Source organism: Pan troglodytes, chromosome X, assembly GCF_028858775.2.
Source record: "Pan troglodytes isolate AG18354 chromosome X, NHGRI_mPanTro3-v2.0_pri, whole genome shotgun sequence".
NCBI lineage: Eukaryota > Metazoa > Chordata > Mammalia > Primates > Hominidae > Pan > Pan troglodytes.
In genome coordinates, this window is record NC_072421.2 from 12,367,781 (window position 1) to 12,387,077 (window position 19,297).

Genomic DNA, 19,297 nt, shown 5'->3' on the forward strand with positions numbered 1-19,297 from the left:
GGTGGTAAATTCTGAGATTGGCTAAGGTCACCGGGGAAGATAGTATGGACTGAGTAGAACATGGGATTTCTTCTTTCCTTCTTTCCTTCCCTCCTTCCTTCCTCCTTCCTTCCTTCCTTCCTTCCTTCCTTCCTTCCTTCCTTCCTTCCTTCCTTCCCTCCTTCCTTCCTTCCCTCCCCTCTGTCTCTCTCTCTCTTTCTTTCTGACAGTCTTGCTCTGTCACCCAGGCTGGAGAGCAGTGGCGTGACACTGCAGCCATCATCTCCCCAGCTCAAGTGATCCTCCCACCTCAGCCTCCTGAGTAGCTGGGACTAGACCTGTGCACCACCACATCAGGCTAATTTATTTTTAAAATTTTTTGTGGAGATGAGGGCTTGCTATGTTGTCCAGGTTGGCCTCGAACTGAGTTCAAGTGATTTTCCTGCCTCAGCTTCCCAAGTAGCTGGTATTACAGGCCTGCCACCATGCCTGGCTAATTTTTGTATTTTAGTAGAGATGGGGGTTTCACCATGTTGGCCAGGCTGGTCTCGAACTCCTGACCTCAAGTGATCCGCCTGCCTTAGCCTCCCAACATGCTGAGATTACAGGTGTGAGCCACCGTGTTAGGCCAGAACATGGGATTTCTTATCAGCAACCCCAAATGCAAAAGACAGGGCTGACAAATATCTTTAAAGTGCTGATTACAAACAACTTTGGACTTAGACTTTATTCCCCAAAAAACCAAGTCAAGAGCCAGAGTCTCTTCCAGCACTTTGGGCTCTCAGGGACCCTTCAGTGTGTTCCTGGCCACCTTTCCAAGCACTGGCTTCAAAACACACAAGTCACAACAGCCTTCAAACTCTGGTGGCCTCTCAAGTGTGGTGTATTCAACACCATGGACCCCAATGGGACAGAAGAAAGCACACCCAGGTGCAGGTGGCCCTTAACACTAGGTCTTGAGGGCTGAGTTTCTATATCATGTCTGGGCTTGCTGCTGTATAACTCTCTGTGGCAGATTCTTTACTTGGCTTGCGGCAAGGAGACCTGTCCACAGCAAAAAGCATGAAAAAGACAAAAAAGCTATGTACTCATATGGGAGTCTAAATGTGGCAGGGAGTAAGAATTAATTCTCTCTGCTGTCCCCTCCTCCAGTTTCCAAAGCCTTTTGGTTGACCAAGCAGGGCCCAAAGGCTGCTGGCCTGGACAGCCACCTCATGGGCTTGCTCATGTGTTGAAATGCAGGAGATCATTTCCAGCTGGTTTTTGGGAGGAGGGGCTTTTGGGGAGGCCAGTGCAGAAGAGAGGGAGGCGGAGGATGGAGAGGAGGAGCTGTCTGCTGCCATGAAGGGCTCGAGTCCCTAGCAATAGAAGCCTGAGGGCCTAAAACCAAGCAATGTGTTTCCTAAGGGACTTCCTGTACCTCTGGGCAAAGGCAGAAGGCCAGAAGCTGGGGAGACCTCACAAGAGTACTTGTAGACTCAAACAGAGCTGTCTGGGGCCCAGATGACAGAGGGGACACAAGCTTCACACTTCTCTGACTCCATGAGAACTAAAGCTTGGGGCCATCTGGAGGTAGCCCAAGGTGCATGCAGCACTAATACTCTCGCCACGGCCCTATCTATCATCATGTGGAGGAAGGAAAGTCTCTTTCAGGGAGCTTTCAAATCAGCTCTTCACTATCCTCCTACTTACTCCCTTTCTGCTCCCTCACCTCCTCCTCCTCTTCCAAGGATCTCCTAAGGCAGTTAGGGAGGAAGAACTTGGCAGACTGCATGGTGACCACAGCTAGCCAACTGGTTTGTGATGACTCCCAGATAAACAGAGGGACCTGTTTTAAGGGTTTGGTTCCTGTTAGGGCAGGTTTGTAGGAAGATAAGCGTCTTTTTCACTTATGCTCAGATTACAACACTTTCAACATTTTGGAGTCCATATTAATTTTCTACTGCTGCTGTAACAGATAATCACAAATTTAGTGACTTGAGACAACACACATTTATTAGCATACAGTTCTGGGCATCAGAAATATAATACAGGTCTCATTAGGTGAAGATCAAAGTGTCAGAGGGCTGTGTTTCTTCTGGAAGCCCTAGGGGAGACTATGTTTCCTTGCCATTTCAAGCTTCTCAAGGCTTCCTGCATTCCTTGGCTAGTAGCCTCTTTCTCCATCTTCAAAGCCAGCAAGTTTTGGCTGAGTCCTTCTCATGCTGCCATTTCTCTGATTCTCCGACCACAGCCAGGAAAGCATCTCTGCTGATGAAGACTCCTATGATTAAATTGGGCCCATGCAGATAATGTCCTCATCTCTAGGTCCTTAGTCTTAATCACATCTGCAAAGTTCTTTTTGCCATGTGAGGTAACATATTCACAGATCCTGGGGATTTGGATGTGGATGTTTTTGGTGGCTGTTATTCTGCCTATCACAGAGTCCTGGCCTGTGAGGCCAGGAAACATTTGCATTACTCAGATGTTCCAACAATCCATGGTGTTGGCTTTGGAGCAGAGGTAGAATGACCGTGGAGCTGGTGAAGCTGAAACTTCAGGGCTCCTCATTTGCTTGTGTGCACCTATTCCAAGCCCTCAGTTTTGTAGGCATAATTGTGTGCTTTATTTCTCAAAGAGGGCCACCACGATTACAGAAACTTGAGGCCCCACAAAACCTGAAGGGGGTCCTGTTCTGGAATGTGTGTGTGATGAGACAAATGGAGTGCCCCCAGGAGGCCCTTGGGGGGCAAGGTGTGGTGTGGTCTGGCCCACGATGAGCCCGTGCTTCTGGCTGTTAAGTGAGATACCAAAAGGAAGAGTTTGGAGAAGCATCTGGGGAGGAGGTTAAGCTGTGGCTCAAGGGGGTGGCAGAGATTTCTGAGGAGGAAAGGAAAAGAAAAGTAAAGAAGGATTTGTTTCAGAAAAAAGAGAAGTATTGAAAATGGGGCAGGGGCATTTTTGCTGGGTGATGTGCTTTGTGAGCCTGCCCTTCATTGCTGCTCAAATGTCAGACATTCGCTTAATGCTTGAGGAGCTGGATTTGTGCTTTTGAGCTTCTGTGGAAATGGGTTGCCAGGCTGAAACAGGCCTCCAGGCAGGCAGAGAAAGAGCAAGGACACTCCGAGAGTCAGGAACATCAGGTTCATGTGCTCTTTCATTCATCAAAAAGGATCCCAGAGAAGCCAGAAACAAGGGCCTCATATTGTATGATTCCACTTACATGAAATGTTCAGAATAGGCAAATCCATGGGGCTAGAAAGTAGATTAGTGGTTGTCAGAGGATAGGGAATTGAGACTAACTGCTAATCGATATGAGCTTTTTTTGGGGGGTGATGGATATTTTTGGAATCAGTAGTGATCATTATACCACTCTGAATATACTAAAAACCACCGAATTGTCAGCATTTAAAGGGTAAATTTTATGGTATGTGAATGATATGGTTTGGATTTGTGTCCTTGCCTAATCTCATGTTGAACTGTAATCCCCAATGTTGGAGGCGGGGCCTGATGGGAGGTAATTGGATCATGGGGGTCATCCTTCATGAATGGTTTAGAACCACTCTCCTGGTGCTGATCTTGTGATAGTGAGTGAGTTATCGTAAGATCTGGTTGTTTAAAAGTGTGTAGCACCTCCCACCTCTCTCTCTTGCTCCTGCTCCTACCATGTAAGAAGCCTGCTCCCCCTTTGCCTTCTGCCATGATTGAAAGCTTCCTGAGGCCTCTCCAGAAACAGAAGGTGTTATGCTTCCTGTACAGACTACAGAACCATGAGCCAAATAAACTTCTTTTCTTTATAAATTACAGTTTCAGGTATTTCTTTATAGCAATGTGAGAATAGATTAAAACAGGGAATTATATCTCACTTTTTAGAAAGGGGTCTCTAAAAATTGGCTGTGCCTAAAACTCAAGGAAAATACACTATGAAAACCCATTTTTGAGAGCTGAAAGGCTACTTATTCCAATACTCCAGTGAGGCTTCTTTCAAGCATCACTGCTTAAAACAGGCCAAGGTTCCTCTTGTCATTCCTCTGAGTTCATACCTCCTCTGAAGGTCAGAAAACCTGTGCCTTTATACAGCTTCCTTTGTAAGCAAATATGGGGTTGACAGATCTTCAAACTTTTTGGCTTTCTGATTCTCCTGCTTAGCAAGATAGGGCATAAGGAATAAGTATATACTGATACTGTGATATAAGCAAAAAAGGTTAATTCACAGAGGTTAGTGACAGCAAGAATAAAATGAATTGTTAAGACTAAAGCAAACCAGAGCCAGTTAATCTTTACAAGTCTTCCATGTTTTGGAATTTCTTTGCAACATCAATCTTCATCCTTCCAGAGGATCATGAAAATCATAGGTAGTAAAGTGCTTGACTATGTTTTTCTATTGATTTGTACTTTTCCCACTTAGATTTACAACTCTCAGTGGGATGATTTAATAAGCCATTTTGGAGATATGGCTTGGCACAAGGTAAATTACACCAGCCTGCAGGCTCTATTTACTGCTCAATCTTCACTATTGTAAAGGTGACTTCTGAGACAATTTCAGGTCACCAGCCTCTATTAGTCGTCCATTAGTATCCAGAAAATAATTTTGGGTGAGATGATTTGTGAGCTGCATAGAAACACACCTATTAGTGTCAGAGGATAAAGGCTGTTTAAATGTGCTTGGGCAGTATACGAAACAAAGTCTGAAAACCGAAAACACTCTATTGGAGGGAAAACCTAGTAAGATTTTCTTTTGATATATGATATTTCATCTTGTCTTTTATATTCTGTAGCATGTGAAATATAACCAATCAGGGACTCTTAGTTAATTTGGTGGTCCACAAGAAGCCATGGTGTGATAGATGGATTTAAAAATGTTTCTAAATCTTTACACACCTAACACCACCACCACCACTACTCCCTTTCCTAACCTGTGAAATGTGAGTTTGAAGTTCCTCTAATAAAGAAGTGGGGTCTATTTTCTCTGCTCTTGAAAAGGGCAAAGAAAAGTCTGGTCTTATAACTTGCTTTAGCCAAGGCAATATGGCAGAAGTCACTCCCTTCCATTCTTTCCCTTGGAAACTTGCTGAGATGTGAACAAATCCCAGTTAACCTGCAGACGATAAGAGCCACATGGCCTGTTATTCTTATTACCACTGCCAACAATCAGCCGACTGGCCAACATGTGAAAAAAAAAAAATCTTAGACTGGCCAACCCCCAGCTTACCTGCCAGCTCTCAACAGATGCATATACAAGCCAGCCAAGATCAGCTAAGTCTAGCCCAAGTTAGCAGACCCATCCAGGTGCCATGTACTGTTGATCAATAATAAATGCTTATTGTTTTAAGCCACTGAATTTTGGGATGCTTTGCTATACAGCAATAGCTAATGTCACAACGTGCCTTTTGTGGTGCAAATGTTTTACTCCCTCTCTGTGGAACAGTTTAAACTTCGTTGCCTTGGCTGAAATCACTGAAACCCTGGCATGTTCAGAAGCCATCAGATGCTCAAGGGAACATATACCTACCCTTGCTACTGCTCAAATAACAAGGAAGAAAGTAGATGGAGACAGCAACACATCTTTGGGATCCTGTAGCTAGCATGAAGTCTGGTGGGGGCAGGTGGGGGGCAGTTGGTAAGAAATTTAGAATTTGCAGAAAACTAGAAAGGAGAATATAAAATACATTTTCACTATAAAGTTAAAAAAACTGTTATTATTTTGTAATATTTGTTTCAACCACTATTTGTAAGACAAAAAAAAAATTATATTTGGCTAAAGTTCCCTTTAACCATTACCTGGGTCTCAAGCCCCTGCCTTTCTTCCACAGGCAAAAATAGCCTGAGTGTGGTATAGTGTGGACTCACATTGTACAATGAAACTTTTTGCTCTTTTACTCATCATAGTTTTGACATACATATATATGACATACATCCATATGTAGATATACATACATGTATAACATATGCATAAATATGTAAATATGTGTTTTACTTATATACATGTTTAGTTTAATACTTTCAACTGCTGTATGATAGTCTATCACATGGATGTAATATCCTGTATTAATTCCTTTACCGTTGTTGAATATTCAGATTGCTTCCAAATTCCCCCTTTACTCATACATAGTGCTGAAATAAATAGCACTTGTATATAATTCCTTGTATTCAAATGCCAGTCTTTCTCTAGGTCACACACCCAGAATTCTGGATGGTGGGACACATACTTTTTTGCATTTTCTAGAGTCTAAATTTATCCCACCAGACAGGAACCTGGCTTTATAAGATTTCCTTGATGGTAAGTTTCAGAGTCGTTGTCTTATGGGACAAATTTATAACACAAGAAGCTAAAATAAAAGAAAAGCTAGATGGAAACTTGAAATCTCTTTGAAATGTTCTCCAAATGGACAAACACATCACATTAGATCATTTCTGAGAAGTCTCAGATTCATTATTCAATAAGGCAAACCAGTTCTTTTGTTTTGTTTTGATTTTCTCAATGGAGAAGTCAAGTTTAAAATCTTGTATTTTACCGTGCCAAGACATGGTATGGTAAACATACCATGGTATGATCATGGTCAAGTTCAAACAACTTTCCCTCTGTAAACAGAACATTACTCTTGTTGCTTAAGTAGTAAGTAGCTAAGTGCTCTTAGATTTTTACACAACCCCGTCCAAAGTGAATTAGCACACAAGAAGCCTGCCGTCATAATAAATGTTCTTCTCAACAAATTGTGTGTACCCTTTGTCTTCTGGGCTCAGTGCAAACCAGCTGATCATAACAGGATGGTGTCAACATCACCCTATTCTTTCGGTTTGTAACCATATCTGAGAGCTGCCTGAGGTTTTCTTGGTTTATGTCAGTTTACATTATAGATATTTTATAATGGAGACGCTCTTAGTTTTAAATTCTTACAACTGGTGATAAGAATTGCTGTTTTGTAGAAGTAATACTATATCATGCACTTTGTATAGAAAAATGAGGAGAAATAAAACTATGGGAAAGCGACATCTTTGTCCTCAAAACTCCCAAGCCAGCCCGATGACAAAATGTTGATTAGTCCAAGTAATAAAATAATTATATTAATGAAGTGAAATCCTGCTGGCTTCCAGAAATCACTCTGAAAGGAACCTCTAACGCTAGTTTTTTAGTTCTTTCCTTTAAGATTTGGGCAATCAAGACTCTGGTTTTTGAAATATCCTGCATGTTTTGTACACGTGAGGGGAATTTTATAAAGAGATTTCAGGTGCTGTCAGTTTTTCGGCGATTATCAGGCAGCTCCAAATACATCGCTTTCTGCTGTGCTGAAAACTCCTTTGCTCTCTTGCTTCCTGTTGTGTTTTGCCAGCAGGGGGCACTGGAGAGGGACAACTGGACGGGAGAGAGGGGTTCATCTCGATTGGCTTGCTGCTTCGTCAGGATGCAGGGGCGCTTCACTCTGGCTGCAGCGGCTGGTGGCAGCCTCCAACTTCTTTCCGCACTTCCAGAAGCATCCTCCTGGGGCCGGTCGGTCACACCGGCAACAGCTGGGAGGCGCCCCTTCCTCAGCGGCCTGAGCTTAGCCTGGCGTCTCCTCCTCTAAACCCCTGCTCCCAGCAGCAGCCGGGTAGCCCTCCCTCCTCCGCAGGTATCAACATCTATAAACATTTTTAAAGTCCTTGATACATTTGCCAAATTGCTTTCCAGACGAATTATCGTGATTTACACTCTCACTGGTTATGTGCGAAAATGCTTCCAGAAACCCCCTCCCATACGATTGTTGCTAATTAACTAATCATTGTCTTTGGTTGATTTTTATATTTAACTCTTGAATTCAGTGGTTCTCAAATGCTAGCTCCAAGACATGCTGCATCAGAATTATGGGGGAATATAGAGTCCCAGAGCTTACCTCTGGAGATTCTGATTCTGTTGAAGCTTTCTGAAATTAATTGCATAACTTTTCATGTTTTTATATTCAAACTTCTGAGTTTTTGACTTGGAATTATCCAGGCCCTGAAAGTTTGAACCAAATCTACTTCAAAATCATCAGGGCCCACAGTTCTGGCATTTGAATACAAGTTTCATGGCTTGCCCAGTTTCCTCATCTGAAAACTCCATGAACTCTCTTATGGGATTTTTCAGATTGTTTACTACTTGCTGACTTTTTTTTTTTTTTTTTTTTTTTTTTAATAAAAAAGGGACTTAAAGGAGAATGTCGAACCTGAACCCCAATTGGGGTAACTGCACTGGATCGCTATAGCAAAGGGAAGACCTTGTTTCTGTATTTGTGCTCCCTCTCACCCCTGGCTAGAGCCTCTTACTCTAATTAATACTTTCACCAAAACCTAGAGCCTTGGTTCCTATGTTCAAAAGCTTTTAGAATGGCATATTCTATAGTTTTCCTTATGTCAAGGAGTGGGCCTGAGATATTTCCTGAAAAGAGAGTCTTTGTGAGTACTGATAGACCATGATGGAAGTTGTGAGTACTGACAGACCATGATGGAAGTTTTACTTTGCCTCTGTTTGCCCTCTAAGGTTTATGACACTTTGGTTTTTTAATATAAAATATAAAATGTGGAAGCGGGATGCCTATGGATTCTGAGTATCCAGAATCAGTGTTTGTTTAGTGGTATCTAATTAGGAATGCTATCCATGAGGATGTCAGTGGCCCAGGAGAAAAAGATACAGTAGCTCCAGCTCTTTATTACCTTGGTGAAGGTTGTCACAGTGATGTGGGGAGGCCAAATTTTAGAACGTGAAGGAAAAGTGACCCCAGCCTCTATCACTTAGCAAATTACGACCTGTGGGCCAAATCAGGCCTCCTGCCTGCTTTTCTAAAGTTTTATGGCAACACAGCCACACCCTTTCATTTAAATAGTGTCTGTAACTGCTTTCAAGTTATAATGGCAGAAGTTGAGTGGTTGCTACAGAGACTGCATGGCCTACAAAGCTAAAAATATTCATTATTTGATCCTTTACAGATAATGTTTGCCAAGCCTGATCTAGATTTTCAAATATATTACAGCTGTGCCTGCTTAGTTATTTCTTGCAGTTTCAAAGGATTTTTTTCAGCAGCTGCTATTTTAACATTCATAATTCATTTAATGGACATTTTCCTCATCCCTTTCTATTGATTATATTTGGCAAAGCTATTCTCTTTATATATATATGTATTTTTTTTTCAAGAAACTTGCACTCTTGGGCTTGTAAATAATGCTATGGTTTTCTATTTTCTAATATATTTGTTTTGATGCTTTAATTATTTCCTTCATCCTACTTATAGACTTAAAAAATCCTTGTCTAAATATATTAAGGTAATTATTATTATTTTTGACCCAACTAACTCCCATTTCTTTTAAAATTATAGGAAACTAATATTTTCCAAATATAAAAACAAACTAAAAACAAAAAGACACAGACACATCAAAGCACAGATAAAAGGGGGAAAAAATCATCCAACATCATGATGCCATAGCTAGTCACCATAACTATTTTGGAGTTTTTCCTTCTAGTCTCTTTTTTAAAAAAAAATTAAGTTTTTTAATAGTAAAGAAACACAATAACATAAAATTAACCATTGCAATCATTTTTTAAGTGTACAGTTCAGTAGTGTTAAGTACATTCACATTGTCGTGCAACAGATCTCTAGAACTTTTTCATCTACCAAAATTGAAGCTCTGAACCTATTAAACAAGTCCTCACTTCCCTTTTCCCCCAGCCTCTGGCAACCACCATTCTATTTTCATCTCTATTAATTTGATGACTCCAGGTACCTCATATAAGGGGAATCATACAGTATTTTTCTTTTTGTGACTGGCTTATTTCACTTAGCATAATGTCCTGAAGGTTTATGTTGTTGTAGCATGTGTCAGAATTTCTTTTTATTAAAGCTGAATAATAATCCACTGTATGGATAGACCACATTTTGTTTCTGTTGGTAGACACTAGGGTTGCATCCACCTCTTGGCTATTGTGAATTATGCTGCTGTGAACATGGGTATGCAAATATCTCTTTGAGATCTTGCTTTCAATTCTTTTGGATATAGAAGTAAAAGTGGGATTGCTGGATAATATGGCAATTCTGTTTTCATTTTTTGAGAAACATCCATGCCGTTTCTGGTAGGCACTGTACCAGTTTGTCTCCTTTATGAGGCACAAGTGTTTCAGTGGTTAGTTCAAGTCATCATTTTCTTTAAATAAAATTTAAATAAATGTCACCTAACTGAACCCCCTTTTCTATGCCTCATGGAAAATACAATCCCCTGCTCGAAATGTCTCTGTCTTGAAGACTTTTATTGTCATGTTTGCATCAATTTCTTCTCTTATTGTTTTCCTCTATTTTCTCTTTTTTCTGGGAGTATTTCTCAATTTTTATTCTTATATTACTAGTCAATTGTAAATCACCTGCCACCAGCTAACTTAAATTTAACAATGTTTTTTATTTCCTTGAAGTCTCTTTCTCCTGACCTGCTTGCTTTTTAGTAAGACAAATAGATTGAGAAAAGAAATGCTTTCTTAAAAAATGAGATTCTGAAAACCCTGACCACTTAGCTCGTGGATTAAAAAAAATCTTTTTCTCAGCATTTAGATGAGATTTTGTATCTTATTGCTGTTGCCAGATAACTTTGCTTTTTCTTTGAGTCTCCATGTCTTACATGCAGTTTATGAGAGACATTTTTCATCCAATCTGCTCACACTGCCATCTGAACAGAATGATGTTTCTTGCTTTTAAGATATAAAAGAAGACGATAGAGTTGTCTTGTTTTAGAACTATTTTAAAACATCCTAAAGAAAGTTTGAAATACTAAATGGAACATCAAAACTTTGAGTTCATTTATTGCTGCATAATGACAGTTTGGTGGTTTAAAATGATGATTTATTCTCCCCACCCTGTTGGTTGCCTAGGCTGAGCCAGGCAGTTCTTCTCCTCCACACTGTGTTGGTCGTGGCCACTCCTGGGGTTGCATTCAGCTGGGAGCTTATCTGCAGCCAGGATCTCCAAGATGGCTTCACTCAAAGACTGGTACCACAGCTGGTGTGTCTGGGACTGGCTGAGCCTCTCTTTCCAGCAGAGGAGACAAACTCTCCACATGGTGACTCAGGGCTCCAAGAGGGAAAGCAGAAGCTGACAGGCCTCTTCTACCATATTGTGCTGCCAAAGCAAGTCACAAGACCACCTTATATTCAAGGGAAGGGAAAATAAACTCCAGGTCTTGATGGCAAAGGCAGACTACTTGGCAACCATATTTGCAGGGAATATACCAAAACTTAATATAAATTCCTTTAATTTTCTCCAGGAAAATCAGATATTGAAATTTTACATATGTTATTTATTGTGCCATAGTGATAGTGAGGGTAAATAATGAAATGTCTAGTGTATTAGTCAGCAGATATTTTCTGTCAAGGGCCAGGTAGTAAATATTTTAGGCTTTGTGGGCCATAAAGTCTCTGTTGCAACCACTCAACCTCTGCCATTATAGTGTAATAGCAGCCAGAGGTAATACATAAATGAATGGGCATGGCTATGTTCTAATATAACTTTATTTACAAAAACAAACAAACAAAAACAACAGAAAAACAGGTGGCAGGCAGGATTTGTCCTGTGGATTTTATTTTTCTGACCTCTGGTCTAGATAAATAGTGTTTTTCCTGCATTCTAAATAGATTTAAAATGAATTATGAGGCCAGGAGCAGTGGCTGATACCTGTAATCCCAACACTTTGGGAGGCCAAGGTAGGTGGATTGCTTGAGCCCAGGAGTGTGAAACTAGCCTGGGCAACATGGAGAGACCCTGTCTCTACAAAAAAAAAAAAAAATCCAAAAATTAGCCAGTTATGGTGATGCACGCCTGTGGTCCCAGCTGCTTGGAAGGCTGAGGTGGGAGGATTGCTTGAGCCTGGGAGGCAGAGGTTGCAGTGAGCTGAGATTGTGCCACTGTACTCCAGCCTGGGTGACAGAGTGAGACCCTGTCTCAAAAAATAAAAATAAAAAATAAAGTAAAATGAATTATGTAGGAATGAAATCTCTGATTCTAATAATACCCACATAAAGTATCTGAAACTAACTGAAGTTAATACAAAAATGATCACATAGTGAGCTTGTATTTGTTATTTTCGTATCATCTGCATCATCCCCTACTAATAGCATCAAGCACCATGTATTGAATCTGTTTATTACTTGAGGGTACACATGGAGGCACAACATTTTTCCTTACTTAATTACCATTGCTTTTTAGATTCCATATAATCATTTAATGTCCTGGGAAAAAGGATATTTGATAACGTGAAATGCTATTTGGTAAGCAAAAGACAAACAGTGGGATAGTTGCTATTTGCAGAACACATTTACTAGCTTTATGTTCCCATGACACCAAATATTTGAGTTCTTGGGTTCTGAATAATGAATCAAAAGGAAAGTTATGACTTCAAAACCCTCTTGACCACTTTTTAGTAGTTAGTACTTTTTTTAACTTCTGTACTTTTCAGCAAACTCTTAACATCTCTTATTTCATTGGTGATACTTTGGTGCTTTATGAGGTCACATTTTATTTTTTCCTTGCAAATGAGACACCAGCATAGAAATACTTCTCATCTTGCTGCCCTCTGGGCTTTGTTTTTCTCTAATGTTGAATGACAGATACTAACAGTCTGTAAGAGCTAGTGTGAAAATGCTGCCTTTTGTGGTTGTGTCGTCATATTTTCCAGCCTGCCACCCGGGCCAGGCTGTCACCACGCACCTGAAGAGTGAAGGAGTTTCAGGCACGGTTCCAGGCCTCTGCTTCCTGAGATGGTGCAGCAGAGGTTTGGAGGGAGGTGCGTGGCCCAATGTGCTCCCCGGGGGAAATTGTGAGAAAAACCCACGTCTCTCTGGAGAGTTGCTTTTACAAAGTACCTATTTGGTAAGTGTGAAGGGACTTGATTAACTTCTCTTGTGTATCCTTGTCCATATAGCTCATGTGTTAAAATAGCTCTGGGCATTCAGTGTTCATTGCTTCACACAGACAACATGTGAACTGCTTTAGACTGAAAATTTATACATCACTAGAATAGCAGTTGTTGCCTGAGCTCCTCCTACTCCTGCCATAGAAGTTATCTCAGCTCCTCTGCCTGACATGAGTCTGTTGAGGCTCAGAAAGCAATACCCCAAGACTCGTGCTTTGACATGCAGAGAGGCGTCAGAATCAAGGTCCCTCTTACCTTGTCTTGTCTCCCCCTGCCTCCCTCTTGTCCCCCAAGCTCTGGGAGGGACTGTCTCTGGAATTTTCTTATCTCACTAAGAAAGCATCTTTCCAAAAGAAATGTAATTGTCTTAAACCGCCTCCCTAGGGATCTCATCAAATATCTAGGAAAGATCAACCATCTATGAAGATAAAAAACTGGGAGTTAGCACCAGACCCAGACAGACTTTTCATCTATTCTTCTGAGGGCAGCTCAGAAAGATGACCTGGAAGACTCCATCTGCATAATAAGACAACCTTTCTTCCTGTGCACCTCCACCTCTCACCTTTCTTAGTGTCTGTTTCTCACCTCCACAGTCCATTTATTCTCCCTAATGGTTTACTGCCCCTGAAAATAATTGTCTAAATTCCCCAATGATATGTAATAATGTTTCTTGATCCCAAATGTCTCAAAATGGTGTCACTTATGACAAATGGCTCAGCCTACAGTGAAATTGCTGACCCCTCAGAGTGATAAGCATATGTATGGAAGATGTCACCTGCTGTGGCCAGGCACTGCTGAGACCTGACAAGCGAGTGAAGCCAAAAGGTGGCTGAGATCATGGCCATGGAGGGCCATAAAAACCACAAAGAAACTGACCACGGTCAAGATGCCAGCAGAAGCTCTGCACGTGGCAACTCTGAGGCCTCTGTTCCATCGGCAGGGGCTGTAGGAAGGTCTGCTGGGAGAAGAGCAGTGACAGTGACACCCGCTCCAACCCCGACCTAGGAAAAAATAACAGGACCTGCTGGATTGTCAGTCAGCATGCTGGCCTCGTAAGATAATCAAGCTGTGACCCTCCTCTCTCTCTTACTAGTGCCCTTGTGTGTTGAATATATTTGCATGATTGTAGGCATGTGAAAGCCTCACAATAAACCATGGATTCATCAGCATTTAATTGGCCACCTACTCAGTGTGAAACCTCCTGGCCTCAGTTAGCACAACGAGGCTGATTTGAACCTGATAGGAGAGCCATCTCTCCGTCCCCTATGAAAAAGGGCATATGGGCTTCTGCACTGCTGTCGGTCAGAGGGTAATCATTCTCCTGTGGTTTCCCCCATGCTATGCACATTACAATAAACTATTGCATGCCTTTTCCTTTATTAATTTGCCTTTTGTCAGCTGATTTTCAGTGAACCTTTAGAGGGTGAAGGGGAAGTTTTCTCTGTACCCCTATAAGTCTCTCCAGGAAATGGCTCAAAAATAAAATAAAAAGAAATAGAATCTATTCCTAACCCTTCTAAATGGATGTTTCCTTTGTATTAACCTTTCATTTTGTGATGTGTTCCTCCACTCCTGAGCACTCAGCCTGAGCACTGGCTCCTCCCCTCTGACTTGATAGGACCAGGCTTCTAGAACCCAGCCTGGAGCCTACGTATCTGAGAGGGGCAATTTTTCTTTTATGCTTCTCTTAAGGAAAATCAATCCAAAGCGATGCACACAGACCTCATTCTGTTTCATCGACCAGCTAGCTGATTGGCACTGTTTTGTACATATGAAGTTACCAGGCACTGGGTTTGTTTCTCTAAGTTTCCTTTCGGAATTGTCTCCTTTGGTTCTTGTCCTAGTTCCTTTTCCACCATCTGTTGAAATATCTTCTTTACAGATACCGAAATTGAGACACTAAATATGCTTGTCTGGCTGATGGCTAATGTTGGTGATTCAGGTTTGAGAGGGCAGGCAAGGATCAACTGTGAAACAGAACACCCCTTTTCCTATATTTTCTAAAAGGCATAGAGTAGTTTGAAAATGCCAGTAATAGTTTGTTGAAGACTTAGAAATGGCTATTATTTTATTTCTGTTTCCTAGATTACTGTGTAGATTACCAGCTAGTAAGGATCCAGGCCTTGGCAGGTGGAAAATGAACTGTTTAGGAGGTGCCATTCACTTCTCAACCTACTTGCCTTTGTAGAAGCATCGATATGCTTTCCATGGACACTTCACAGTATGTATTTTTGAAAAATTCTTCTAAGAGACTGTTCATACTTTTATTTTTTATTTTTATTTATTATTTTTGAGACAGAGTCTCTGTCACCCAAGCTGGAGTGCAGTGGCGCCATCTCGGCTCACTGCAACCTCCGCTGCCCGGGTTCAAGCAATTCTCTGCCTCGGCCTCCTGAGTAGCTGGGATTCCAGGCACCTGCCACCATGCCCGGCTAATTTTTCTATTTTTAGTAGAGACGGGGGTTTCACCATCTTGGCCAGGCTGGTCTTGAACTCCTGACCTTGTGATCCACCCACCTTGGCCTCCCAAAGTGCTGGAATTACAGGTGTGAGTGACCACGCCCAGCAACTTGAAATGAATTATTTTATCTTTAAGGTCTCATTGTAAGTGATTGTCTTAAGGATACTGTTTTCCTGAGGATACTTTTCTGTTTCCCAGATTTTCTACACCTAAGTAAACCAAATCTACCACCTATTCCTGTGATGTACTGCAAAATTGGCTTGCTATCAGTATATGCAGACAGAATGATTTTGCGAACAACATTTTCAGTGAGTTGTGTACTTTGATCAAGTCAAGCAAACAGCATCTGAGCATATTGTAGTCAACTTAAAATATGAAATTATTTAAGACAGCATTATACAAATAATACCTGGAAATTAGTGGCAGTCACACTCTTTTTGCTGGGGACTTGCTAGAATCACGGCTTGGCCTTCAGTCAGCTTGAGTACGTGTTTTCAGATCCTGTTGTTCCTAATGGGCTTCATCATGGTCAGTTTGATAAATAATCCATGCCTCGGCTGCTCTAACTGAAGTATTGTTACTCATAGTTAGCTGTTCTGTAGCCAATTTGTTAGGATGGAGTCTGCTCTAAGTTGCATTAAATTAAATGACTTAACTTGGGGATTTCTATGTGACTCTGTAATACTCATTTTGTGTTGGTAGAACAAGGAGATCCTCTGCACATTGATTCCAAATCCACAATGTAAAGCAAACACAAATTATATATTCAAGTACCTCTGGAACAAAGAAAGAAGAGAAAATTCATCTGGCCAATGAAATATACTTTATGTTTAATACAGAAAAGGATGGTGTAATGATTTTCAGCTGAAATGAAAAATATAAATTCATTGTTTTAAAAAATTGGCTTAAATCTATTAAAGTAAAATGTTTATTTCAGAACTATATTATGAGAAATGTTGAACATATACAAAGCTTGACCCAGTAGAGAATATTGAGCCCCTAGGTATAATCACCAGCTTCAAGAATTATTGACTCATGGCCAATCTTGTTTCATCTTTCTTTTTCTATACTTTTACTGACTTCTCATCCTCTTCTCATATTATTTTGAAGTAAATTCCAGATAGTATTACATATAAAATTGCCTTTAAAAATAGAAGCATTTTTTAAAACTTGGACAAAATAAAGTATAAATAAAATATAAGGTAACAGCAGCTATGATGTCAACATAATTCAAGAAAATGGAGGAAAGTCTGGCATTTAAAATGTCAACTTTATGACCAAAAAAACCCCAAACTATTACAAAATAATGAACTAGGTGTAAATTAAGAGCCAGATTAAAATGTTTTAATTGTTCAATAAATATTTATTTTGTAAATAAATAAAGTATATATTATTAGTCCATTCTCACACTGCTATAAAGATACTACCTGAGATTGGTTAATTTATACAGAGAGGAGGTTTGATTGACTCATGGTTCCACATGACTGGGGAGGCCTCAGGAAACTTACAGTCATGGTGGAAGGCAAAGGGGAAGCAGGTACCTTCTTCACAAGGCAGCAGGAGAGAGAGAGAAGTGTCACACTTTAAAACCATCAGCTCTTGTGGGAACTCAGTATCATGAGAACAACACGGGGGAAACAGTTCCCATGATCCAGTCACCTCCTACCGGGTCCCTCCGTTGACACGTGGGGATTACAATTCGAGATGATATTTGGATGGGGAAACAGAGCCAAACCATAGCAACAAGTGTGAAACAGTTCCTCAAAAAGTTCAACCTAGCGTTATCATATGACCTGGAAATTCCACTCCTATGAAGACACGTGTCCACACAAAAACTTACGCACAAGTGTTCACAGCAGCATTTTTCGTAATAGCCAAGTAGCGGAAATGACATGAACCCATCAGCTGATGAATGGATGAACATATGTGGTCAATCCATACAATGGAATAGCATTTGGTCATAAAAAGAAAGGAAGTACTGACACATGCTACAACATGGATAAACCATGAACACACTGTGCTATGTGAAGGGAGCCAGTCCCAAAAGACCGTAAATATTATCTGATACCATTTATATGAAATATCCAGAATAATCAAATACATAGAGGCAGAGGCAGCAGGTAGATTACTAGTTGCCTAGGGTTCGTGGGTGGAGGGGCAGCCAGAGGGTAATGGAGGTCTGAGGAGGAACTGCTAATGGGTACAGAGTTTCTTTTTGGGGGTGATGAAATTGCTCGAGAATTTGATAGTGGTGATAGTTGCACAACTTTGTGAATACACTAAAAACTGCTGGCTGGGCACGATGCCTCATGCCTGTAATCCCAGCCCTTTGGGAGTCCGAGGCAGGTGGACCACCTGAGGTCAGGAGTTTAAGACCTGCCTGGCCAACATGGTGAAACCCCGTCTCAACTAAAAATACAAAAAATTAGCCAGGCGTGGTGGTAGGCACCTGTAATCCCAACTACTCCAGAAGCTGAGGCAGGAGAATCGCTTGAACCTGGGAGGCGGAGTTTGCAGTGAGCTGAGATCACGCCATTGCATTCCAGCCTGGGCAACAAGAGCAAAACTCTGTCTCAATAAATCAACAAATCAACAAATCAATAAAAAACTGCCCAACTGTATACTTTCAAGGAGAGAATTTTGTAATATTTCAATCATATCTCAAATTTTAAAAATGCTATGGAAATATGAGTATCTAATCACACTGAAGAAAAATACATAGATCTACTTTGCCACTAAAAGCTTGTGGGGTTAGGGCAAGCATGATCATTATTAATGAAAAATGGTGAAGTGTTTTTAAAATGTCAATTATAAAATTAACACAAGGGAGGTATGACTTTTTTTTTTTTTTTTTAAACCGTCTCGCCCTGTCACCCAGGCGGGAATACAGTGGTGCAATCTCAGCTCACTGTAACCTCTGCCTCCCAGGTTCAAGTGATTCTCCTGCCTCAGCCTACTGAGTAGCTGGGATTACAGGCATGCATCATGATGCCTGGTTAAGTTTTGTATTTTTAGTAGGGATGGGGTTTTGCCATGTTGGCCAGGCTGGTCTTGAACTCCTGGCCTCAAGCAATCTGCCTGCCTCGGCCTCCCAAAGTGCTGGGATTACAGGCACGAGCCACTGTGCCCGGCCTTGAAAATTTATTTGATGTCTTCTGCCCAAGTCACATTTTAGTTACTGAGGCTGAATCATTTTTTAATACCAACTTTCAAAAATGCAGCTTGTACTTAGCTGCCTTCTTGAACACTGGGTATCAGGTATTACATAACCTTTTCTATATTTGCCAGGATACTTACTGCATGCCTTAGTCACGTTGGGTACTCAGTAAGCATTTATTAACTGCATGGATAAATGAATGAGGAAACATAGAAACATTTTTACTATAATATTTTCTTAAGATATTATATGTGTAGAATTATTCTTTCCCTTACAACGAATGATTACAGAATGTTGTATTTTGTTTTTGTATGCTTTAAAGTTTCTCCCTTACTTCTATTCATATGCTTAGTCATGTTTTTCAAAATTTAGTTGTTTGGATTAGGATTGAAATAATGTTTAAATGTTACAATTATTGAAATGTCCTTTAGTCTCTTTCAATCTGTAGGTTTTCCTTCTCTCTCTCTCTCATTTATCCCTTGCAATTTTTTTTAATCAAGAAATTAGTTCTTTGTCTTATAAAACTGCTCACAGTCTGGACTTGCATTTACATGGTATTGCACTCACATGGAAGCTGCATTTACATGGTATTGGTTAACATGTTCCTTTGTCCCCTTGAGTTCTTGTATATTAGTATGTAGAACCAGAGACTTAATCAGATTCAAGTTCAATTTTTTTCACAGGACTACTTCATAGCTGTTGTTGTTACTTCCATCAGTGGCACTTCATGCCTGGTTGTCTCTCTTGTTGTGATGTCAGTGGCCATTGATGATTATAGTGTAGATCAATTAATTCATTGAGGGTTGATAAATGGTGTT

General features: G+C 40.7%; 1 long non-coding RNA gene across 1 annotated transcript; it reads left to right on the top strand.

Annotated features, from left to right (window-relative positions):
* The first annotated feature begins 7,289 nt into the window (after positions 1–7,289).
* On the top strand, positions 7,290–14,372 carry LOC104003838 (uncharacterized). Its single transcript, XR_676603.4, has 3 exons — positions 7,290–7,568; positions 12,625–12,818; positions 13,246–14,372. It is a non-coding gene; the product is annotated as an uncharacterized LOC104003838 (long non-coding RNA).
* Positions 14,373–19,297: the final 4,925 nt, after the last annotated feature.